The following is a 27584-nucleotide window of genomic DNA, read 5'->3' on the forward strand; positions in this document are numbered from 1 at the left end:
CTCAGCCCCAATATCACATGCCACTTTCACTGTAACCCATCCTTTCCCTCTGAGGTATCAATTTCTGTAAGCCTTTGATGGCCCTTTGTATGAAGCAGATGAGTTGAAAGTAGGGCCCGATCAATCATGTGGACTTGTTAAGAGGTCAAGTCCCACCACCATTGCTGCTTCCAGTCTGTCTCCAAGATAATTGCTTGTTCCTCCATATTTGAATGCTATACCAAAAGGATATGTCTATTGTACTAAATTTTCTCAGCCCTAGGCTTCTGCATGATGGTCCAAAAGAAAATCTCCTTCAAAAGGTAGCCTGTGAGAAGTCTTAAAAAATGGCCAGGAAAAGTTTTGAAACAAAACCTCCTTCTCCTTTCTCGCTAACTGAAGAATGTCTTCCTTTTCAGAGTAATTATGAAACTTAGCCAACACATCGCAAGGCTTCTCAGCACATCTGCCATGGGCCATCCCTGTACACTTTACCTTGGATTATCTCTCCATAGTCCTCGCCCAGCACCAACGAACTGAGGCCCATTGAACATTATCCCGGGCTGGGCCCCTTAGCGCTTATCTCGAAGCCTCTAATTCACAGGTTCTCCCGTCAAGATCTGTTTTCAACTCTTCGGCCTTCAAATGGGCCAATTCAAGACAGACTTATTCTTTCACAGCTGATTGTCAACACCTTTGTTTAAGGTCTTTACACATTCTAACTTGCTTTAACCCTCCAGCACTTTAGGCCCAATGAAGACCACACCTTGTTTGAGCTCACTGATCTTGGTGCTGAAGTCTGAGTGCAGTTTCCATGGGACCCTGCTAATATCTCATCTGAGGTCTTCACTCAGATCATGTTTATATGCCTGTACACTCTTCATCAGGTCAAGCTTTGTCAAAGACATGGTAGGGCTCGGAGGAGATGCTATTTTTATGCCCTCTGTCACATTTTACCTTACTTCTAAGAAAGTAGGCCTTAGAAGGGATTCATCAACAATAACAATGTGCTTACACCAATCAGGTTTATGTAGATACTGGGCATGCATTCCATAAATGACAAACCTGGTGCATCACTTCTGCACCATATGACCCTTACAAGCAACAAGATCAATTATCTTCAAACAGACGCAAATTAGTCTACTACTAGGTATCTGTAAAATGGCTCAGCTCGATCTCAGCATGCATATGGCTTGTCTTCCACTGTCTATTTCCCTGTTATAGCTACCTCATATATGGCTTGTCTTCCACTGTCTATTTCCCTGTTATAGCTACCTCATCTCTATTTCTATTACCATATAAAATATGCTGACCATCTCTTTTCAAATAATGGCAGTTTAATGTTTCTCTGGAAATGCATCTGCCAGCCGTTTCTTTATTCCTACAGGCCGAGTGGAAGGAAAGCAAATTGATTTAAAAGTAGACTGAGGTTGCATGGCTTGGATAATATGGTCATTGGCTACTATGGGTCTGATTGACAAATGTATTTCAGGCCAAAAATGTGTGTGATAGGTGACCACAAAACCATTTACACCTCCCAGAAATTCACAAAGGGACTCACTGCAGGAAGTAATCGATTTAATATGGCAGATTTCTCTGCCAGGAGTGCTGAGAAAGACCACAGTGGTAATTTCAGTATAGGTTGTGAATATCGATGACAATATCGAGGGGCAAAATAGTGAAAGGTAATATTGTATATATTTTCTACACTAAACTCCACGTATACCTACCTTGATGAAATATATATATTAAAGGTACGTATATACTGAGAAGCCTGAGTAAATGTCTTCACTTATTACAGATGAATTGCCGCAGATCCGTTGTTCACTCATTAGTGACATTGAGGCTGGACTATGCAAATAGTCTCTACTTGGGGCTGCCTGCACATCTGATTAAGAGACCACAGATGGTGGATAACGCGGCTGCGAGATTGATCAGAAGAGTACCTTTTAGATATCATATCTCGACACACATCAAACAGCTTCACTATCTACCAGTAGCCAAACGAATTAATTTAAGTCATTGACGGTAGCGTTCGTGGTTCTGAGAGGTAACTGTGCCAGCTACATTGGGAAACATATCCGCCCTTATTTTTTTGAAAAAGGCTCACTAAGATCGAACTCCCAGAACTTGCTCTGCATGCCTCAATATGCGAAGGCACACATCGGAGGTAGATCCTTCACGGTGGTTATGACCAGACTATGGAACTCTCTCCCTGCAAAACTACACCTAATTCAATCGGAACCTGAGTTCAGGAAATTGCTGAAGACCTGGCTATTCAACCAGAGCTAGACTCTAGAGGTTCTACCTTCCTGCTTGTTTGCGATAGCGCCGGGACACCTCTGTTAGCGGTAGCTGTTTGCGCGTTATAAATGTACTATTATTATTATTATTATGATTATTATTATTATTATTATTATTATTAATAATAATATTATTATTATTATTATGTGGAGTAAAGAATAGCAAATTCATGCATCTCTCTGTGCACCTACCTCTTCGATATTTTGAGTCTTGATATTCTAGTCATGATATTGTGACCAACCACAATCATAAATCCCACTCAAGGGGTGGGTGCGCAGTAGTCTGGTAAGTGTGAGATTGCCCACAAACGTGTACATTTGTGGGCATTACAGAACTCTGAAATGCTTAGAACATTCCAGTAGCCAAAGGCTGAATTAACTCCTTTTCGAGGGTGGAGAAAAAAATTACAACTTTTGCTTTTATACAGATGAATCGACTCCCACTATGCTATCTAGATTTCTGCAGAGGGGATTACGAGACTGTAGCAGCACTTAATTTGTAAATAAATAAGTGCCAGGGCCCTTGTTTGGCGGGCCCTGCAGCTTGCACCACCTATTGCCCCCACTAGTACTGCCAATGACAGAAAGATCACAACTAACCATCTCATGCAAGTATGACAATTCAGACTTTAAAATATACATTAACACCGACTACAGCACGCTGCCCAAATTATTCTTATAGCTTTGGATGGCATGTAATAGTGGCTTCAATGTATACCATGTGGCAGGGTGTTATAAGAGCCAGTGTTTACAATAAAGTGCTGGTGCCGAACACCAGAAACCACTGGCTCAAATCAAGCACTGGACTGTAGGCAATATTATATAATATTACCAGCAATATTCCTGGAAATCTCCAACCGGTGTAATAAAGGGAGTATTTGTAAAATGAAAAAACATGTAAAAGTACATTCAGGCAGAGATGTAAAGCTCCACTTGTACTTTTTGTTATTTGTCATGAATCATTACTACATGATTGGATTTTCTGAATATCTGAACATCCTGATTCCACTGTGATAATATAATGAGAACATTACAATCTTTAAGGAAGCGCGGAGATGGTTGTGATTACGGTTATTTATTTTCCTGCAGTGTCTTTCTCTGAAGAGAACTGTTATTCTTCTGAGCAGCTTTCATCTCAGTACCTCAGCTCTGTCAGTATCTATGCACCTCGTTACACAGATTATTAAGATAAATTAAACTCTGTTGAGCTGTCAAATGAAAACATCCAAGGAACATCGACCAACGCACTTAATGCATCCAATAAAATTCAATTGGTGCAATGTTGTTAATATCTACAATGAAAGCAGCACCTAACTTTCCTTTTTGATGATTTGAAAAAATGCCAAAAGACTGTTGAGTGGTTACTGGAGTTTGCATTTGCATTCACTTGGCAGTTTGCTAACGCTGAATTCGATTGAAGACGATTCAATCATCAAATAAGCTTTATTTTTTGTTCAAGTGATGATAAAGAAAAATGCATATACATTTGCAAAGCCACCGATCCCATTAGCAATTTTCATTCTTCAAGCAAGTACTATCTGCTGAATGGAGCACCTGCATGTAGCTGAGCACTCCCATAGTCTGTCTTCCATTCTTAATGAAATGGCAAAGAAAGATTGCCTTTGAAAGCAGTGGTCCCATTATAAATGCCATATGTGTGTGTGTGTGTTTTTTTTACATATTAAGAAAGAAATGCATTATTTATGAGCTGAGTATGAGGAGTCTGCAAATTGTAGCAAAATATGCATTTATGTTTAATTATTTATATTTTACTATCGTAATACAAACACTATTTTCTTGGGATTGATAAACATCCATGAGCTACACTGATATCTTGGAAAATCATTTCGTTCCTTGTTCCTAACCCTAACACAATACACTTCTCATAGTAAAGAAATCCACCAGTTTCAAATTAGGGTACAAAAGCACCATAAATATTTACTTTATTTCACGACCAGGAGGGTTTGCCCAAATGGACTCCCTTATTCCAGTGTTTTGGGATCTAGAGCTAAATACGAAAAAAAGTTGTAAAAGACATGGAGCAGGTTAAAACATGTCCATTGAGGTAGAACTGTATGCATGCTCATCACTTTTGCACTCGGTAAACCACTGCACCCTCCCTGAGTTCACCCATCTTCTCAAATCTAACCCTAACCTTGAAACTGCTAAAGATCTGCCATCGGGGTGGATATTTCACATCTCCCTTATGTGCTGGCATCAGTGGTCGAAGTGGGGGAAAGAAAGTAGCGGAACTGGGGGCGGAGTATCAGGAGGCGGGAATAACAGAGGATTGGGTTAGTGGGCGTAGTCAAGAGATGTGGCTACAAAGAGCAAAACATACCAATTTTTAGTATGTTTGGCATTTCACTGACCATTTACAACTTATAACATTATTTAATACAACCAATGGATACACGTTTATTTGAGGTTTAATATATGAGTTAATGACATTAAAATTCATTTACAATGTGGGATACGTTTTCAATCACAGAATGTCCCAAATATGCTTATAAGTGGAACCAGACGCCATTTGTCTCTAGAAAAAGAAAAAACAGGGAGAAATAAAGATATTTCTCCTTGTTGTGCCTCCCTTGGGGAGAGGTAAGATTTCCATACATTCCCAGGTTTACAAGTCCTTGTAAATCTAGGAATGCATCAAAAACCATGGAAGGTGCATGGGAACACCCACCACAAAGTGTGACTAGTGCAGAGGAAGGCAAGGCGGCGATTTGCGCTGTGTCGCTTTACTCCATATTTATGAAACTATTCAAATCTATGCAAAGTGGCTATGAGTGGCTTTATAAATATGACTTGGAGATTTACTTTGTGCAATTATCACGTTCTGTGTTGCAAACATGATGCAAGGTCCTCCTAAATAGGTCCCTTAGTTTGGTGTGCGTGCAAATCCTGCATTGTCGATCCCTGGTGAGTTGCACTACTACTGCTGGAGCAAAGTCAATGGAGGTACCAATGGGTGAGGCGGAGTGGCCTCAAGGGTCCTGTGACCTCATTGTCAAAGCCTCTGTTTATCTAGGGTGTGCTGCTTTGCAGGCCTGCCTGCAAAACTGGAGGTGAACTTCAGTATGAATTGTGGTGGACAGGCCTTCAAGGTTAACCCGCCCTGGCCACCAGTAGGGTCCACCTGCTAGTGCTAAGAGACCAGGCCTTCTATGGTCTAGTAGGGGAATGTGCTCCCTCAGGAGACTGTTCTGGTCATGAAGCCTGATCCTGGTTTCCCAGTTTCAAATTTGGTAGCTCTGGCCATAGTGCCAAATCTCCCCCCCCCCACCCGCCCAAACGCCTTGTGCCCCACTGAGATAAACTTGCACTGCCTTCAGCTACAACCCAATTGTGCCCAGTTATAAACACCTGGATGTGATTTAATGTTTGAGAGTGAGAAGTGAGAAATTGTGCTGGACAGTCCTGCTGGTTTTGTTACTGAGGGCCGGTTTTTCAGTCCCCAGTACAAAACCAGTCTCTCACCCCTCCAGCCTCCTGCCTCCCACCCAATGCCCATTACACCAGTCCTGCCTTGGTGCCTGGGCCTATTTGTTTTCACAGTCCCACCTTGGTGCTCGAGTGTCACAGAACTAAACACCTAGGGCTGCTTTTTATTTCATATCCTTAAAAAAGGTAAACAGTATTTTTAAAAAGACTGCATCCCTGAACACAGACAGAGCAGCATTACCCATTTTATAAAATAAAATAAGAAAAACAGCTGATAAGACATCAAATGTTTTCGACAGTTATTTTTAGGTTTTGCCTAGGCATCGCTTGCGCTGTCTCTGCTGTATTGAGGTATAGATTTGAAGCTGCATCCACTCTCCCCCCCCCAATTTTGTATTGGCTTTTGTGACTGTCCTTTGTTAATGTTGGGCTTTGGTTTGTTAATAGGCTTATTAGTATCTCCTTAGTACCTCCCTGTCTCCTGTTGTTACCTCCTATCAGGACTGCCCCTCTTACATGTGTCCCTGCTCTCTACCTTTCATTAAGAGGTTGGATGCACTATTTACTTAATTCCAGTCTTGCTGAAGCAGGCACGTCAGAGCGCAAAGAAACTGCACCCTTCCTGTTTGTATTTGCAGCAGTGCGCCATCTGCGCTTTCGCTTTAATATTGCCAGCTGTTTACTTTAAATACACTTGTGAGATGCCAGCCTCGAAGCCAGTCGTTGTTTTGCACTCCCCCAAGTGCACTTTGGCAATGGCGGCCGCGTGTTTGTTTTTATATTGCGATTTCACTTTATTTAGTTTTAAAGCTTAGGATAGTTTTTTGCATAGCTGCCAGTAGTAAAAAAAAAGTTTTGAGGCGTTGCAGCATTGCACGTCCATGCATACAAATAATGATAATGCACTTACTGTTATATACTATATATACATACTTACATTTAAGCACTAGGCTAGTGGTGGGAGGTTGAAGGTCGAGTTAGACCTCGCTTGAATGAGGTGAGTTATTATTATTATTATTATAACATTTGTTGAGCCCTACTGTTACCCGTAGGTGTCCTGGCGCTATGTGAAATCTTGCCTGAGGATCGAACCAGTGTCATGCTAATCAGTAAACAGCCAGGTTTTTGAAGCTTTTCGAAAGGCCATAAGGCTCGACATACCTCTAAGATATAGGGGAAGCTTGTTCCAAGTTATTTATTTATTTGAATTTCGTAAGGAAGAGTGTACCCCTGATGTGATTTGGAAGACATTTTTTTCCATAGAAGAGTTCAGAGTAGTCCAAAGAGTTAGAACTCTGATGGAGCACATTGGAGGGCAAGACAGGGCTTCTCGCGATGAGAGGATAATGGTTAGCTGATCTCATGGAATGAATGGGAGTGTTCAAAGCCACTACCCATTGGGCAGGGTAGATGGGAATGACTCTGAATGGCTTCAAGGGCTAGACTTGAAAGACTCTTGTAATTCACCCTATGTGTGGCTGATGGCTCACTACTTTGTGTGGGTTTCCTGGGGCAGGAGGGGTTAGACCTTGTGTGTTGTATGGAATGCCAGAGTGTTCACCACTGTAAACAAATACATTATTATTGTACACAATAGTTTTGTGAATCCTCATAACTTGTTTAAAAACAACCTTTGTTAAGCTTTAAATTGTTAGTTTGTGGTCAGGTGGCTGACTGTGGTGAAAATTCTACTTGAACAATTATAAATGGCTATACTTGAACTGGTATGAAGTGGTTGAAACTGGATCCATTTGCATCCTATCCGTTGTTTATTGTGTATTATTGTACATATGATAAATACAAAATGTATAAAATAAAGAGTGTATGTAATTAAGAAAGGGATTTTCACTGGTTAAATACTAGTTTAAATCAATATAGACTAAAAGATGCCAATTCTAAGATGTAGCTGCAGTGAACATAGATGTTCTCCATTTTGTTTCCAGCCTATGCCAAAATCTAGCTGGACAACGTTCATTACTCTTGGGTTTTTGTTTATGTCACCTTTTAAACCTTTTTCCTTGCTGTTAATTACTGCATTGCCTAATGCTTCTAACCGGGTCCAGTGAAACTCTGTGTAATTAATAGAAGTGCAGTTCAGTTCAATAACCGCTGATCACGTGTCTGGGCAGATTTTGTATATTGCTTAATGAGTATGTTTATAAGGGTCGGTGCTGTTGGACAGAGATCACAATAAATTGTATGGAAACCCCTCGTGTTTTCTGTACATTGTAAGGGGCAGATTTACAAGACCCTTGCGCCTCCTTTACGCCGCCGTTGCGTCACTTTTGTGACGCAGCGGCGGTGCAAAAGATGCACCATTTTCTTTGTATGTGCTTTTTCAACTGCAAATTTACTATACAGCGCTCTGTATACAAGATTGTCAAACTTTGCTTTTCACAAACATGGACAAGCATTTACTGTGGAATATGTCTCGCATTTGCGAGAATTTGAGCTATTGGCATTGTAAATGACAAATCTTTTATCTGTGTTGGTTTAGAAAACAGATAAATAAAAGGCATTGTCATTAACAATACCATTACCTTACAATTTCGCAAAAGCGAGACCTATTGCATTGTAAATACTTATTTTTAAAAGCGCCAAGGTTTGGGCACAGTCTGCCAGGATTTCTTTGTGGTGTAGTCAGTCTGAGTGAGCCCCAAAACAAAGGGCAGATGAGGTCAAGTGTGGTGTGTAAATACATCCTGATGTGACCATTGTATTGGTCACAGTGGGGGCAGGCTGGTGGCCGCCTTACTAAATGAGGTGTAAATCACTGCAGCAGCCGGGCCATCAAAGGAAGCTGGTTTCACTGCTGATTGATTGCTCCTACAGTGAAACACCTCTCCTACTGTATTGTCGAGCAGGCTCCTGGGCCCAGATACAGATGATAAGGAAGTCGTGGCCACTTCAGAGGCTTTCCTCAATCTGCATCACACAGGGCTGGACAATCACGCCGTACTTTATACATTCGTACCATTCCTGTCATCCTGGGACGCATTTTTAAAATATAGAAGTAGGGGAACAGACTATGTTAAATTTGAAAAGTAAGGGCACGCCGTGCCCTTCCGTCCCCGCCCACTTCTACCACTGGCTGGCATATGCCATTTTTTGTGCCACAAAATTAAGTTTAGATGCGCAAACATTTTTGTGAAGCAGTCTGTGTACTCCACGTTGATGACTATTATCATAAGCCCCTAACGTGCCAGGTAAGAATGATTGTGCCCAACCAGACTGAAAAAAATCCTATTTCTGAGTAGAATTAAACAAGCCAATTTTGGTTGGAGTTTCCTTGTTTATATTACGTGGTTGTGCTGGTAGTAGATTTTCCGTGTAGGGTACAATTCTGCAGAACACAATGTAAAAAAAAGCTGCAACACTGGATAGTTGGAGGAAAGTAAAGAGTTTATTCCCGGTGAAGGACTCCACAAGTGACCTCCAGCACCTCACCCACCAACTAACACTTGGAAGTCAGCCTTCCACAATTTCCCCCATCAAACTGGATCCCAACACATTTTCCCCCTTAATAAAACTAAATACAATAATTTCAAACCAACATAGCTGAGTCAAAATGGTCAATGAGATTTCACTCATAAATCTTGTAATGTAATCCTAAGAAATAATAAAATAGACAACCAAAGGTAGACAGTACAAAACATGACATTTTAAGCCCATAATCTTTATACAGCACAGGAACCCATCTTTCACTTTGTGTACATGTTCCATGTGAGTTGCACCCATTTCTTTGTGGTAACTCAATACCAAAGAAATGCACATACAAAGTTCGTTTTCCCCAGAGTACAACTGTAATTCTGTCTTTATTCCCAAATCTGCCCTTCTTGTTAAGCACAAAACTAGGCATTACTCGCAATGGCAGCTGGTAAGTTTTGGAGGGAGTGGGGTGGGCGGGGCACACACACACACACATAAAACTCACAGCCATGCATTAAAACACACACACATCCATGACGAGCTGAGCTCATCATGAGCACCGAAGGGGTTAATTTAAAGGAAAACAAAAATACACACTTACTTGCAGCCAGCTCTGCCTCGGAGGTTCGAGAAGGCTTGGGACGCTTCCTTCCTTAGGTCAGCCAATGAGGGAAGGCAGCAGTCCCAACGTCATCAGAGAGTGGGATGGGGTCAGTGAGACTGCTGACCCCACCCCACTCTGTGATGAAGTGTCACTGATTGACACCCGACCCTGGGCGCTTCAGGGCTTAAAAAAGTGCCCTGGTGTGAAGCGATCAGTGACGCTACCCCTCATCACTGAGTGGAGAGCCTCAGGGACCTATGCTGAGCTGAGGACATCACGCTCTCATGAGCTGTGACTTCCTCAGCCCAGCAAAGCTCAGCTGAGGCAGCCACGAGCCTGCGCTAAATGCACATGTCTGGCTCCTGGCTGCCTGAACTGAAAGTGAACAGTGTCTTTCAGGCTGACCTTTGTTCAGCCTGACAGACACTGTTCGTGAGGGGCAAAAGGTGGATGAGCATGGCCCCTCTTCCCCAATGGCCCAGCTGCACCTGATTACTCGTACTATCTGCACTGGGGCAGAACATTTGCACTCACCTTCAGCAACACAACCTGGTGTCTTTATTCTGACTCACCTCAAGAATTTGCAAATCAGTTTTTCAAGGCCCCCTCATACGCTAGCTCTGTACTCTGCATGTTGCATCGATCCAACCAGACATACGTGAAGTGTCAACCATTCGTCGCTTATTAATCCAACAACATGTCTTCTACAACTGTCTTTCAACTTAATTTGTAAGTGAGTGCTAACCTCAGCTAAATTTTCTGAATGCGGTTAAAGCACTTGACTAAACCATTGCTCCAGGGATTAGAAAGTGATGTTGTAACGTGCCTGATACCATGTGCATCTAAAATGTCTTCATCTCCTCTGACACTAACTAGGTTCTATTAATAGTTACAATTTGACAAGGAAAACCTACTCTTCTGAACACTCTTTGCAGAAACTAAATAACAGAAGTGAAGTTTATGCTATTAACAAAACTGACTTGGGGTCACTTTGACTTATACTCAATCAAAACAATGGCAAATTTGGACTCTTCAGCCAAAACATTTGTGCGTTCAGCTTTGTCTACAGCCAGCTCTGCACAAGGCATGTAATGTTCTTCCTCCGTATTCACAGGAGAAGGTTGAGTTGTCATTATGCAAGGACTACAATCCCTCGCAAAGCATTCTATGGATTTGTCCCTGCTTAGCCACGAAAAGTCCTCGCATACACTGCGTTTCATCTCTCGGATACCTAAGTGTCCTTCATGTGCTAAACATAACACTATTTTCCTTGTGGCACAAGGCCCACCAATTGTCCCAGCATACGTAAAGGACACTTGTCCCAAGTAAGTTCTGAGGCCACTTGAACATACAGTTCAGCATCCTGAGCCATCTATTAAGAACTGTGCCAACCATGCACAGCCCATGACATGACTTTAGAAAGAACAATATGTTTGTCTGATTCTTACCTCTACTCACTCTCCATCGAGGCTCCACCCATCACACTACCATCCTGATTGTTCATGCAAACCTCATCATTCTCCAGCGACATATCATCCAATCAATTCACAGGCATTCTGGACAAGAAATCCACAAGCACATTCCTTCTGCCAGGTACCTATTCGATCATGTAGTTATATTCGTGTAATTGATAATGGAGTTTGGCTACTCTGGATGTGACCTAGGCATCGCCTTTAGTGATGAATAAATCAATAAGGTTTTGTGATACTTGCGGAGGATAAAAAGACCCACTCACACATAAGTTCAAAAGAAGTGTGTTCTCCACCGCAATGCTAATGCCTCCTTCTCAATAGTAGACTAGGTGTGGTCTGGTCCAGAAATTGCTCTTGGTGCAAATGGCACAACCTCCTCCTTTTCTTTCATTAACAGAACATATATCCCCAGATGAAGGCATTATGCCGAAATGCATTGGGATTAGAGTGCATAACTTGAATTTGAAGGAATGATTTAATGCAATACACCCTTGTGATTACAACAAGATGAAAAATACGAATAAATTTTAAAATTGAACTCATGGCATTTATTTTTTTAATACTATTGAATACTATTGGGAAACCTTTATACAAGGACTTTTTCGTGGAGCCTGGGGGACTCTTCCCAGTTTCAGGAGGGAGAGCTTCCTTAGTTTACAACCTCCTCTCTACCATTGCACCTTCTTTGCATAAAAAAGCTACTAAGCCAAAGTTGCTGCACCTGTCACAATAATACCCACATCCTTAGTCTCAAAGAGGTTTAAAGATCCTCCTGAGACCTGAACTATCAGCTGGAGAACAACAACGACAACAACGACTTCACCCTGATCGACAACCTCGCCAACCTCGGACTGAAACAGCTCGTCACGACGCCAACCCACATCGCCGGTCACACACGAGAGGCCATCTTCTCCTCAAGCCCCCATGTCACCTTCAGCCACGCCTCCGAACTCACCTGGACAGACCACCACTGCATCCACTTCTCCTTCCGAAAACCCCTCACACACCACCGCACCCTACAGACACGCTGCCGCTGATGGGACAAAGTCACTGAAGAACAACTACAGACAAGCCTCGCACTCAACCCTCCGACCAACCCCACCAACCCCGATGATGGTGCACTCACCCTCAAACGCTGGATGAACGACTGCGCCAACACCGTAGCCCCGCTGAAAAAACCCACCAACAGAGACACCAGGAAAAGAGTCAGTTAGTTCACCCCAGAACTTCTCGACTCAAAGCGCACCTGACGGAAATTGGAGAACATATGGCACAGCGACAAGACGCCGGACAGCCACGCTGCCCACAAATCCGCCATCCGCAACCACCACCACCTCATCAGGACCGCCAAAAGGATCTCCTTATCAGACCGCCTTGATAACAACGCACACAACAGCAAGGAGCTCTTCACCATCGTGAAGGAACTCTCCAACACCAGCTCCAGCGCCAACGACATCCCACCATCGCAAGCCCTGTGCGACCCCCTCGCCACCTTCTTTCACTGGAAAATCACCGACATCCATGACAGTTTCAAACCCCGGACAACCCCTGCAGATCTCGCCGCACTGGACCCACCACACCCCACCACCCACGACACCCTGACAACCTCGACCAACGTGAGCATCGAGGACACAATCAAGACCATGGGCACAATCCACTCCGGATCCCCGTCCGGCCCTCTCCCACACCACATCTTCAACAAAGCCAGCAATTCCTTTGCACCCCACCTGCACAAAATCATCAACCTCTCCTTCGAGACCGCACCTTCCCTGAGAACCAGAAGCATGCAGAGATCAATGCCCTACTCAAGAAACCCAAGGCGGATCCGATTGACCTCAAGCACTTCCGACCCATCTCCCTGCTTCCGTTCCCAGCAAAGGTCATCGAGAAGATAGTTAACACCCAGCTCACCCGTCACCTCGAAGACAACAACATCCTGGACCCCTCCCAATCAGGATTCCGCAGCAACCAGACCACCCTCATCACCGCCACAGACGACATCAGCATCCTTCTAGACAATGGAGAGACGGTGGCCCTCATCCTCCTGGATCTCTCCGCCGCCTTAGACACCGTCTGCCACCGCACACTATGCACACGACTCCAAGACACAGGCATCCAGGAGAAGGTCTTGGACTGGACGACGTCCTTTCTCTCCGGCAGACGTCGGAGAGTCAGCCTCCCCCGTTCCGGTCCGAGGCCTCCGAGATCATCTGCGGCGTCCCACAAGGATCTTCCCTCAGCCCGACGCTGTTCAACGTCTACATGGCACCACTAGCACGCATCACCTGACAGCATGACCTCAACATAATCTCTTACGCCGACGACACGCAGCTGATCCTCTCCCTCACCAAGGACCCTCTCACCACCAAATCCAACCTCCACCAGGGAATGAAGGCAGTCGCCGACTGGATGAAGGAAAGCCGACTTAAGCTGAACTCAGACAAGATGGAGATCCTCTTCCTCGGGTCCAACCCCTCAGCATGGGACGACTCATGGTGGCCCGCATCACTGGGGACCCCCCCAGCCCCCATCGACCACGCACGCAACCTGGGAGTCATCCTCGACTCAAAACTCACCATGACCAAACATGTCAACGCAGTCTCCTCCACCTGCTTCAACACCCTCCGCATGCTCCGCAAGATCTACAGATGGATCCCGACAAACACGAGGAAAACAGTCACCCAGGCCCTAGTCAGCAGCAGACTCGACTACGGTAACGACCTCTATGCCAGAACCTCGTCCAAGCTCATCAACAGACTGCAGAGAATCCAGAACGCCTCTGCATGCCTGATCCTCAACGTCCCACGCCGCAACCACATCACCCCCCACCTGAGGAACCTGCAATGGCTCCCCGTCGACAGGAGAATCTCCTTCAAACTCCTGATCCACGCACACAAGGCACTCCACAAGACCGGACCAGCCTATCTCAACAGGCGACTCTCCTTCTATGTACCCAACAGGAAACTCCGCTCTGCTGACCACGCCCTGGCCACGGTCCCGCGCATCCGCAGAACCACTTCCGGAGGCAGGTCCTTCTCCCACTGCTCTACCAAGACCTGGAACATCCTCCCCCTCTACCTACGACAAACCGAAGACCTGCTGACTTTCAGGAGACAACTCAGACCTGCCTCTTTGACCAGTAGCAGCGGCCCCCCCAAGTGCCTTGAAACCCTTGCGGGTAAGTAGTGCGCTTTACAAATTAAATGATTGATTGATTGATTGATTGATTGATTGATTGAAATGTTGGTCTGTTACGATGTCCTTTTGAAATTAATTTCAAAACCGCACTGACAATCCATGCTCCATTCATACAATGTACCTTTTTTGAGGTAATTTATCAATGGATCGATTTTATCAGCAAAACGGGGAACAGATTTGAAGGGAAACTCAGGTAACACCAAGAAGGAACTTAACTGACCTCTCTTGGAAGGAGTTTCTTCGATGGCTTTCAATAACTTTTTTTTTGGAGCAGCATCCTTTTTAGAAATGTGATGCACTTATCACTCAAAGCCATTAAACTTCTGTCTTGCAAAATCTGCAGAACCTTGTTTAATATTGTGTAAGGAGACAAGTGCAGGAAAAATATCAATGCAATACAACAACTAATAGTAGTATTTACTGCATTCAATAAACTACCACTTCTGGCCAGTTGTTGTACAAGCCTCATCGATAAAAGAGATACTCAAATTTGCAGCCTCACAAGCAATTTTCAGATAGGATTTCATTTTATACAATATAATAATGAAAGTAGTTTACAAAGCAGCACCACAGTTAGGAGCTGATTTTGAAGTCAGTGGGACTACCACCGAGAGGCCGTCGGTGGAAGTCCTACCGACAGACAGCCCTTTGGTCCGACTGGTGCATTATGATGGAGGGGGTCAGACCAAAACCATTGGGGCACCACTGTTCGGATTCCAATGCCCCTTTCCGACAGCCTTGTCATGGCGGTTTAACTGCCATGAAAAGGCTGTCAGAAAGGGGCTTTAGGGGCCTGAAACAGGACCCCCATCCCTCGTGGGCCACCTCAAAGTGGCACTGGGGGCACAATGTGGTGCATGGCACACAGTGCATGGATGTCCACAAAGTGCTCTTTTACACTGCAGCGTTGGCTACAGGCCTTTTCCTGGGCAGCAGCACAAACTGGTGTGTTACAGAACACAATCCGGCCGCCCGCACTGCGGTCCTATCAAAATTGGCAGTCGGACCACTGCCTGCTTGTTGGGTGGTCTCCTGACCGCCATGATAGCAGGTGGCAGTACGACAGCCCGCTATCATAATTGGGCCCTTAGTGTTTATGCAAAGTAACAGATCAGGTCACTAATAATTGACTTTTCTTTTTACAATATTTCTTTATTGAAAGAAGGAAAGATTCTAACTTATAGTACCATAACCAGCAGGTAATCATGAAATGTAAGTGTAAAACACACATCCATGATAATCAACAGGGCAAGGACCAATGTAACATGGCCAAATTAAGTTACCAGGTTATTCTACACTATACAATCACACCAGGTGGTATACCAAGAACAGAAAACCTTTTCGTTCTGATATGCATCAACCTACCAGAACTAGTGTCTTTACTATTATATATCTTGAAATATAATGAAATAAGGATGAAGAAGAGGATCCAACACATTTCTTTCATACATCATAAATGATGGAAGCCATTAAGTTAAGGCAAATTGGTAAAAATGAAGTACAACCTATTAGTTTCTTCGAATATTTGTAAGGAGTGTTGGGCTTCATGACATTTTAAGTCTCTTCTAAAGAATATGTGTTGAAAACTTAAGGGAGTAATCCATAACACAAAACTTTTAATATTGCATATTAGGTGGTTCTATCATTTGACTAAGGGTTTTATTTAGAGTTTGGCGGATGGGATACTTAATCAAAATGTGATGTTTATTCTGTCCGCCATATTACAAGTGCCATAGACTACAATGCACTTGTCATATGAACTGGACATCCGCCATGTTTGTGATAGTATATCCCGTTGGGCAAACTTTTCATTTGGGCGACAGAATTTACTCTGTCGGGATGGTGGATGAAAATAGGCGCCATCGCAAGGGCCCTTCGCTCAACAAATTTGTGTGGTCCGCCAGCCTTTTGGACAACTCTCAACATTGATAGGAGCCACCTCTCATGGTAGTTCCTGTCAATGCAGGTAAGGTTTGACAGATGGTACAGTCAGCCCTGACTGCCTGCCATCAAACATTTTAAAAGAATTTTGATTTTCAGAAGCAAACTTCCAAAAGCTGGAGTTTGTATTTCAAAAAGAAAAAAAAAAGAACAACCTCCATACCCTGCAAGTTTTCTCCTAGAGTGTGGGGGTCACTATTCTTTTTGTCGTGTCCCTTCTTGGCAGTGATAGACAATAAGAAAAAAAACCTTTACACAGTGTACCCTAAATAGGGTAGATGGTGTATATTCCTTACTTCAACTGCCCCCACTTCATCTGGCCATTGGCAGAAGTATTCCATCGATGGAACCAGCAAGTCCGTCTCACTCTTATTGACACAGGCGGACCCAGCGTTTAGTGAACATGGTACTTTGGTATGTTTGTGATGGATTACCCTGTCTGCCAAAGTCTAAATCTGGCCCTAATTATGTATTCCTGTCTCCACGTTAGTGTAATTGCTAGACTGTACATGAATAGCATAGCAATTGAAGGGACTAGAGATCTTATAAACAAATCAAAGGTGTATATTGTGGTTTCCTGTCAGTTCAATATTGCTCGCAGGTATTAGGACTCAATACTAAAATGTACTGTATCACTAGAACCTGTAAACATCAGATTTATAACAGGTAGAATTCATCAGGACGTTATCGTGGTGTCTATAGTCACATCAGACATGCATTTGACTCATAAACTAGTGTCAATTTTCTATAATATCCTCTTAGAAGGGACCCGATATTTGATCAATAATGTCTAATTTCTTGTTGACTTGATATATCATTCGTTCAATGTCTGCAATTGATTTTATTCCTTTTTCTAGCAGGATCGTCCTGTAAACAATTGCAAGACCATACTAAATAATATGCAAGTCGGTACTTTAGATTATTAAAGGTATTCATGATGCTCCACACTCACTGGAGAAGAAAACCACCACTGGGTCTGGGCTCCCAACGGCACAGCTTGCCACAAGCTTAAAATGAACAGAAATAGGTGCAAATGCCGCTAACTCATGAATATGACAACTATTTAGTCATAACATACGGTTGAGACAATATGTTTGCTGGTTTTAATTCCAATACCTTTATTTTATTTCTTATTTTTGATTTTTCACTTCTATTTGAATCTGTGATTTTTCAAATTATTGTACAAATTTTAAAACCTAGTGTACACAACAAAAAATGACATTCAATATATCAAAAACAACTTTCCTATTTACAAAAAATGCATACTATTATACATTCAACCCTCACTCATTCCTCAATCATACCAGTACAAACAACACAAAGAAACATCAATGGTTCAATATATGCTGGAATCTCAATATTCACAACAAGAAAGCCAATATGTGTTTTGAAACAAAAACATATATATACAATTTTGATTTTTGCCAACTCCTAATTTTTGATTTTGGCTTGTAACATAAAGTCACACTCACTGGGGCATGACATTGTTAACGATGATAGAATTCTGTTCCCCCTTCCTCAAGTAGAAAGAATTTAAAAGATTGCAAATTGTTCCACTACATTTTCAGAAATATAATGGCTCAAAACATTCATCTATGGTCCTACTCCAATCAAATTTAACATTGCATGATGCAAGGGTACCAGATAAGACTCGCGAGCACTGCAGGAAGTTTAACCTCTCCGACACTAGTCAAGATAACATTGGCAAACAGCTGCTTGGAATAATTGCCAAGTGCCCTTATGTCATCAGTGACATTTTTAGTATGCAAAGGCTTTTTGATGAATAGCACGTTGAATTCTGGGACTGTCAGCTTTGCTTTTAAAACTGAAAGTATGGCCTAAAAAAATCTCATGGAAAGCAATGTGGTATAGAAATGAAGGAAGGTGGACTGTGAAATAAATTCATGTCAAAGATAAAGCACAGCTGTGGAACAAATCTGTTAATTTGATGTATTTGAGTATAGCCGGGAAGTATAACTAAACTGCTTCCAGCATTTAAAAAAAATGGCTTCTATGTAGACTCTGCGTGTGACTGTTGTGGCCACGAGCACTAGAGAAAACCATCCTGTCTGTGAATAGCAATTACAAGTCTTCACTCAGCCACATAGGATAATGTGCATACCGAAGGAAAAAGTAACTTTTAGGTGTCAAGGTGGTATTTATTTCCTCATTCAAAAGATTGCCAATGGTTATGAGGTGGAAGATCACACTTTAGCTACAAAGCTAGGCCCCTGGTCGGAGTCATCCCAGCCATAGGCAGTGCTCCCAGTCCCTCTATGCTCCTGGGGTATTACTAACCTCAGATGCACTCTCAGTCAGTGCTTAATTTGAGCCAGTGGTTGCAGGTGGGGTCTGCAACAAATTTTCATCCAGAGCAATTTAGAGAAAAGAAACAAAAGGAGACAAAGGAGAAAGAGAAAGATGGAATAACTATGACAAAAGGAGAAAGCAGAGGCAAAAAGAACTTGCAGGAGTGAGATAAAAAAGCAGTGAGAGGCTGGCCGTAGATTAAACAAGCATGAGATGAGATGGAAACAAGACTATGCATCGTTGGTGTTCCGCACCACCCTTTTTGTTTTTAAATGTATTTATTTGAGTTTTATATAGCGCTGGCTAGACCCGGAGGTATCAGAGCGCTTTACATAAAGTTCCACAAAATTACAAGATTACATCAATTACATCAGTTACTAGGAAAACATTTCAAAAGCGTGGAAGACAAAATAAATGGAGGTTGGAGGGTAAGAGGTTGGAGTAAAGATGTGGGAGGGAGATAGGATGGAGAGACGAAGTAGAGTCTGCCCAAAGTCCGGCTGGGTAGGTGACGGCTGAGGGGAAAGTCCACAGCCCATCTCCTCTATAGCTATCAGGTAGCTCCACCGGGCATCAGCCAAACCGATAGGTCTCAACGGGAAAACAAATAAAAAGCTAAGAGGAGGGACAAATGAAGCGTAAAGGAGAAAGGGGGTGGAGTAAAGGTGTAGGAGGGAGAATACGATGGAGACTGCTAGGACCCGGGAGTATCAGAGCACTTTACATGAGGATCATGAGTTACAGGTTACAAGTTATATATGTTACAGAAGCATAGTCATCATGGGATAAAAAAAAACTATGTTGCGGTAATACGTCAGAGGGATGAGGGGGAAGGAGACAAAAACAGGGAGACGGGAAGAAATTGTGTCCAATGTCCGGCTGGGTAGGTGACAGCCGAGGGGATAAACCAGGGCCGATCTCCTCTACAGCTGTCAAGGCAGCTCCACCGGGCAACGGCCATAATGCTCGGACTCCACTGTCAGGAAGTCAGGTATAGTCTAAGAATGTTGAAATCAAACAAGGGAATAGGAGAGATGAGAAATCGCAGTCCGATCAGAATCCAGATGGGAAAAGGGATATTCTTTCAGTGGTTATCAAGGCGTAATCAGCAGGAGGCTTGGTGTCTGGGAGAGGAAGCCGCCTTCGAGCCGGAGAAAACTGCTGGGTCCGAAGGCGGGCACCATCTTGGGGTCAGGCGTTGTCATGGCCAGATCTTACAGGAGACACCATGTCATCGAAATGGCAACAGAATAGAGTGCTGATGTAAGGGGGTACAGAGGGAAAGCCACAACAGCTCAATTTGGGAGTGCCCCGGTGCCTCAGGGGACTCCCGCGGTGTTGGTCAGGATTGGTCCCAATCACCATCATGAGATCAGGCACTGCCCTGGGAAGGCTCATCAAAGAAAATATTGGCTTCAAAAAGGACCCTGGGCCAGATCTATATGTCAGGTGGAATCTCGGTAATGTCCCACTGCTATACATTCACAATGGGCGCCATCTTGTAGTTAGGCACTGCCCCGATCTCGATCACAATGAGTAAGAGCTCGCTGAAACTTTGGGGGATAGTGTGGGCCCAGCGTTTGTTAAGCGTGCCCGAGTCATCTGTGTCTTTCCCCTAGGAGTCACCCTCACAAGTCTCAAACAATGCAGCGGGGGGGGAGGCGCCCTTACCAATCCTGCAAACCGCATCAGGTGCATCACCGATCCTCCTCAGCTCTTCCAGTGCCGCCCATTACACGCTGACACTTGTCTGCATCGTGGGTGGAGCCTCTTCACAGTGGAGAGGAGGGCCGGCTCCCGACCCGCGTCTCCGTCCCAAGGATCCGCCATCTTAGAATCAGGCCGCCGGGATCGCCAGTTTCTCAAACTTTCCACCTCTCGTGATCGGTGCTACGATAACCTGGCGAGTATCATCCGCATTCCACTTTCAGGGAGCACTCACCGATCAGACATCCAAAGGGGGTCGGGGGAGGGCGTCGGATTACCAGAGAGCTCACAGGACAGGCCGGAGCTGAGCAGTGCCTCCAGTTTTCATGTTGAGGCACCGGTGAGCCCGTTCCTGGCACCAAGAAGAAAAACAGTGACGGATTGCCGACTGAACCTCAGGACAGCATCGGCTGTCGTGAGCCAGGAGGTTAAGGCTTAGTGAATTCCAGAGCCGGTAGGGGGCCGGGGGGAAGGCATCATGTCCGCCGGAGGCTGGAGTAGAACAGTGCTTCCAGTCACCGTTCATTAAGGCATGCACACACACATTCATGCACACACTGCCCTCCTTTCACGCACCTTTGAACGTGCTGGGGGTCGGTTCACTCGAGGCGAGAGGAGGGGCTGGGACCGGCTCAAGCTGAAGGACCCTTGGCCCCCCAGAGGCCTCGCCGCCTCCATCCAAGGGCCCCATCGGTGGGCGCCACTCAAGCAAATTGGTGTTTCAGGTGCAGTTGTGATGTGATGTAGTCTCTTCAATCGAATGCTGATTCACAGGGCCGGCTTTAGGGCAGTGCGATTGGTGCGGCCGCACTGGGCGCTGACCTGTGGAGGCAGCGCTGACCTCAGGGAGGGTGCTATATTAAGAAACTAGCAGCCCGTCCCGACGTTGTCCGGGTATGAGTTGCTGCCGGCCAGTAGTATATTGTTTTGTAGGATTTCGTTTTGATAGCATTTCTTATCTGTGACAGGCCTGGGAAGTGCACTGCTGATGCACTTAAGAGTGCGCGTTCAGTAAGTAGTGTGTGAACTCGAGTTTCCCTACTTTATTTTTCTTTGCAATATTATATAGCGCGAACTCGACAACATGGCATGAGCACAATTTACATTACAGAAGAACACATTCATTTGTGGTAGGCACAGGGAGACAAAGCGATTTGCCTGGAATCACAGGATGTTGAGCTGATGCCCAGATTCAAACGTAGCTCCCCAGCTCTAAAGTTCGCAATTCTAGAACTTGTGGCGGGAGGTGTGTCTTAAAGTGTATGTCGGTGCTGGCCATCAATGAGAGAGACCTGTGCATTTTTCAAATGGGTGGTGAAAAAATATGAGTATGTTGCTGGAGATGTGGGGCACTGTGCCACCAATGTACTTACCAGGGGAGGGTAAACACCCATTATTCCGCAACTTTCTTTCCGCATACTTTCATTACGAAAGTACCATGACTCCACAATGCCATTATAACGCATGGCATTACATTTTATATGCTTTTACCATGCATACATTTACAACGAAATTCGTTGTAAATGCATGAATGGTAAAAGCATGTTTTTTTTTTTTACTGTTTGGATAAGGTAAGTATGGGTATAGGGGTATATGTTTTGGGGTACTGAGGTATATGTTTTGGGGTGTTTGGGTATTTTAAGGGTTCAGATATAGTTTTGGGTTATGGGGTACAGGGGTCGTTTTAGGGTTTAGGGATAGGTAATGGTTTTGGGGTACAGGGGTATTTTTAGGGTTCAGGGCTAAGTTTGGGTTTTGGTGTATAGGGGTATTTTTAGGGTTCAGGGGTAGGTTTGGGTTTTGGGGTACAGGGGTATTATAAGGGTTCAGGGCTAGGTTTGGGGTTTGAGGTACAGGGGTAGTTTTAGGGTTCAGGGCTAGGTTTGGGTTTTGGGGTACAGGGGTATTTTTAGGGTTGAGGGGTATGTTTGGGTTTTGAGGTACAGGGGTATTTATAGGGTTCAGGGCTAGGTTTGGGTTTTGGGGTACAGGGGTATTTTTAGGGTTTAGGGATAGGTTTGGGTTTTGGGGTACAGGGTATATTATAGGGTTAAGATGGGTTAGTGTTTAAGGGTGTTGGGGTATTTTAAGGAGTAAGGGTGGGTTATGATCATGGGGTGCAGGGGTATTTAAAGGGAGCAGGGTGGGATTAGCACACAATATCAGACATGGCATGAAGGGCGTAACGTACCACACGCCCCCAGCGTTTGTCATGCCCCCAGCACACGCCCACAGCACAACGCAGACACGCCCACAAGGGACTACTTTGCTGGCACGGTTCTTTTACCTTTTAAATGTATATGGTGGGCGTCTGCATAGCCTATGTCCTTCTGCTGCAACTGCCCTTTCCAACGCTGTATTGGGTGTTGTGATTGGTGCTGTGGTTCCTGAGATTACCCGCCTCTAAGGTTTGGGCTCTCTCTTTATTATATTAGTATAGATAACTTATGATTGGAGAGATGAGGGGCACTTTTGCCCAGTGGTAGTGAGAGAATCCGCGCAGGCAATCTAGGGATGTGGACGCGTCAAAAATGACTGTCGCACTGGGCATCACCAGCGCTGAAGACGGCACTGCTGAAACACTTTCAGCTCTGGGAAGCTTAGCAGCAAGAGTAGATGATAGTCTGTTTGATTGGCAGCTTAGGCCCGTTTATTCAATGCCAGCCAACTATGAGGGAGCCCAAACTGTAATCCATCAATGCTCGTTCTAGGCGCAATGCAACTATTATGGCCCAGGACAGGTGCGCAGCTCAACATAGCGGTTCCATAAGTGTGTCTCAGAATTGCAAGGAATAGTGGGTCTGGAACAATAGGGGCAACAATAATGGATTTAAAAAACACACTGTCAAAACAGCTGAATCACGTGTTGACCTCAAACCATGTGGTGATGCAAGGAATTCTCCAATCTGTGTTCGGCATCCCCTAAATGCGTGACTATTGACAGGCCTGCAAGGTATCGCCGACTGCCTACTATAGTTGCTGCTCAATGCAAGATCACTGAAGCGTGTTGTTGAACTTAAGTAGACAGTAGGAGACAGAGACCAAATCAACTGCTGATTGTGTCAGGGAAAGAAAGGGACATTTGGGGAATGGGTCACGTGGGCAAGCTTTCTAATCCTTATTATCTACTAACAATTAATCAGCAATGCTCCTTAATTTTCTTTAACACAAAGTTTTTGAAATGTTGTGATACTAATAAACGTATTAAATATTTTTACCACCAAATTTCTTTTTGTCTGCTACATTTGTACCACTATACTTTAGCACCATCACTTAAAGGAGCCTTTTTCTTTTGTTTTGTTTGCTCTTTGTTAATGTCCTCAATTCCTCAATATAAACTACTCAAGAATTGTTGCAAGATAAAAACACAATGCGTGTAAATTGTGAACGGGTACATTGTTTTAGATACAACCCCAGTGCAATCCTACGACGGCTGAACTGGCCTGCCACAATTAACAAAAACATAAATAAATTACCTCTTAAGAACATACACATTGTTTTTGTGAATTACCTAAATTTATCTAGATTTTCCTCTTCATCCTCTTCATGCCTTATATACTCTTTCGAATCGTTTTACCCCGTTTTATGTGGTTTATGTGGGGGATTAACCACTAATGTTGCTTTTGTGTGAAGTTAGTTTACAATATTAAGCATCACAATGCTCCTACTGCAGTTGTTTCAGCCACTTGTAAGTAATTGTATTTTTTGATAACCTACTGCACATGTTTCAGATTCACTTTCAAGCAATTGTATTCTTTTTTATAGAAGCCAAACTATCTATAGAAAAACATCAAAAGAATACTAGGGTAAGCAAAATAAGTGAAAGCAGGTTCTTTTAAATCTCTGTTCAGAAGAACAACAACAATTCTTCAATGCAGGCCCACTAAGGTAATGCATTCTACCACATCTGAGGAGCAACCGCAAACACATATTTCACTGCAGGCAACAGCAATTAAAATAATAGTCTGGGTACTGCCTGCTAATATATTTTTTGTTCCTACGGATATTTCACAGCAAGTTATTTTGTGCGTGTCTTTCCAGGCTACACACAGAAAGAATCATTGAAATGGCCACATGTTGTTCCCCTGATAACTTGGGGAGAAAGTGTGCCCTGGGCTACGAAGGATATGTGGAACTGCATGGACGCCCTGGGTGAGGCATGCTGCTGCATGAAATGAGATGCTTTTTTCTCTAATAACTTATACAAAGTGGCGCATATGTTTTGTCGAAAAATGAGCATGCACACAGCAACCGAATTAAACGTTCTTATTCATAAGGACATTGGTATTGAAATTGCAAAAACATTGAAATTGGACTATTGATTTCAGGAACTGCACCTTATCATTCTTTTAAGATCTTAATCAGATGTATTTCGTAGTTACTTCGAAATTGTGGGTGTTTTAAAAGATGTGTTAATAAAATGTGAAAAAGTATGTGAATACACGTGAATTAACAATGGCTGTAACCTGACATTCCAAAACGTGTGCATTTATTAAATTAGCTAAAGTGCTGCAGCGAAACAGATTTCCAAATCTTTAATTAGGATTGACAATTGTGATTAGAATAGAAAGATTAAAAGTTGAAATTTCGAAAAAAAATGAGGCCTCTGATGGATAGAAATATGATTATGAAGGTGGTTTTAGTCCCTGGAACATGTGCCACCTACCCACCAGATCAGTGGAAACTATGGCCTCTGCTCACCTAGCAGTGAACGTCCACCCTAGTAAGAGATGCCCATTTGCTTGGCAGGGATCTCTAAAGAACGTATTGCATTTATGTGCACCATGTTTGTTCCTCTTGCTTGACATACGCTGACGACACCCAACTCCTCTTTCCCTTTAAAGAACTGACACCTGCGATAAAAAAATCTTTCGCAGAGGGAATGAGAGCAATATCTGTTTGGATGTCAGCAAACTGTCTCCAATGCAATATAGGAAAAACGGAGGTCATGCTGTTTGGACAAGCAGTAACACATTGGACACCGGACTGGTGGCCCCTGGAATTAGGTCCTGTTCCCAGTCCCAAAAACACAGTGAGAAACCTAGGAGTGTTATTAGACCAAACACTTACCTACAAGGACCACGTAAACCAGGTGGCGAGCACCTGCTTCCGAGCCATCGGAATGCTAAGGAGAGTGTTTCCCTACCTGCCAGACTGCCATAGAAAAACATTAGTGCAGGCATTAGTTATCAGCAGAGTGGATTACTGCAATGGCCTTCTTTTGGGAGCAAATGAAGGGCAGCTAAAAAAACTGCAGGTAATCCAGAACACGGCAGCAAGGATTGTCCTCAACGTCCCCCCCAGGACTCCCTCCCTCCCACTGCTGACCAAACTCCATTGGCTACCAGTGAGGAAGCGAGTGCACTTCAAGACCTTATGCACAATCCACAAAAGTGTGATAGGCAAAGGCCCTAAATATCTGACCAACATCTTCCTGCCTTACGCCCCTGGGCGAACCCTGCGCTCTGGTAGCCAGCAGCTTCTGCAGGTGCCTAGAATAAAAAGGGCCAGACAAGGAGGGCGAGCCCTGGCCTATCTTGGACCAAAGCTTTGGAACTCCCTACCCCTTGAGATGAGATCATTGACCAACCATCTGACCTTTCGTAAGGTCCTAAAAACACACTTATTTCCCCAGTAACTGATCCCCCTTTCTCATTACGCATCATACAACTCTTCACTATCATTCAAGGCTATTCTCACTGGCAAAGCGCGGAGATACCCCTCCGGGGGTCTAGTCTTGCGCTATAGAAGAATATAAAATAAATAAATAAATAAATGTCTTTTCTTTTCCAGAAACAGACTCCTAGTAGTCGGTTTGGTGCTGCAAAAAATACAAATGGCCCTGATGCACACATGTTTTCTACCTGCACATCTGATGCCCTGACAAGAACTGCCATGGCTTGTTGGCAAATCTACAGATGGTCCCTCGGCTAGTTGTCCAGTGGCATAGCCTCAGCAGGGTTTGCATGCCCAAACCTGGTGCCTCGGAAACCTCTGAATGGGGTTTGGGGAACAACCGATTCAAAGGGCTGGAGAACCAAACCTATTTGTGCCTTCACTTCCAAAGTATTGCACATTATCCAAGTGAAACGTACTGGGGGCATATTATCAAGATAATTATCGCTGGCCGCACTGAGCGTGAACATTTTTATTGTTGGCTATCGCTGATAATTATCGCCATGCTAGTGCTGTATTAACAACGCATAGCACAATGGCGATAATTATTCCAACTATAGCTGTGTTATCCATGGAACAACAATGGTTTTTCAGTGATGTTCCATGGAAAACGGTGATCTCATTTCAGATGCAAAGCGAGGTGTTGGGAAAACGGGTGCCAACATGCGCTAATTCATGTTAGCATCCCCTTGTAGATAGGACGATGTCATTGTCATCGCTTTTTTGTCTTTTAAAGCCAAAAAAGTTGCGAAATGGCCTTTGATAATATGCCCTGGAAGAAGTGGTAGCACATGTTAATCTTAAACTTCTTGGTAGTAGGGTGTAGAGATGAATCATTCTTAAAAACTTTGTAGATTTTTTCAATTATTTTTAGATTGCTTCTACATTTTCAGTTTTCTTCAGTTTAATTTGTTCAGCATATACTTCTAAATATGAGTATCAGTTTAATGTGAGAAATGAATTTTTGGGTAATAAGACAAAGCTATTTTGCTTCCTGTAGAATTCAATCTATTGGTTTGTGTATTCTAAAACTGAGGCATTTTTGTAAGAGTTCAGTACAGAGCAAACAAAGTAATGTGGCCGGTGTAATTGATCATGAAATGATTGTTACATCAATTACACAAAAGGTGATTGAAGGAATGCTTGCAAATAGTCTAACAGCTGGGAATCACTCCAGGGAGTTATAAGCCATGACTTTTTCCTCACAGTATCACTTTAGAAAAAGGCCCACCTTATGCAAATCAGTACTGACCCTGCTTCTCATGGAAACAGTCCATCCCAAACTGACAGACGAGCAATCTGAGATGGCGGGCAAAAAACAATGGTTTGGAGGAATACCCGAGCCATTGCCAGTGCTTAGACTTTTTGCAAGCATTCTACACATCACTTTTTAAGTGATTGGTATTGCGCCCTAAGTAGCAAATGGTATGTTCTGATATGAGTCCCTTTTTCACTATTGGTCTATGGCTGCTTGTGTTTATTTCTAGAGGAGGTCTTATCTGTCTTATCTGGCAGTGT

The 27584-nt window shown here is 43.7% G+C and overlaps 1 protein-coding gene across 1 annotated transcript in view; it reads right to left on the minus strand.

The window, feature by feature from the left end:
• The window catches only part of LOC144766706 (thyrotropin-releasing hormone receptor-like), a 422316-nt gene that overhangs the window by 320604 nt on the left and 74128 nt on the right, over positions 1-27584 (minus strand). The gene's annotated exons all lie outside the window — the stretch shown is intronic.

This window comes from Lissotriton helveticus, chromosome 7, assembly GCF_964261635.1.
Source record: "Lissotriton helveticus chromosome 7, aLisHel1.1, whole genome shotgun sequence".
NCBI lineage: Eukaryota > Metazoa > Chordata > Amphibia > Caudata > Salamandridae > Lissotriton > Lissotriton helveticus.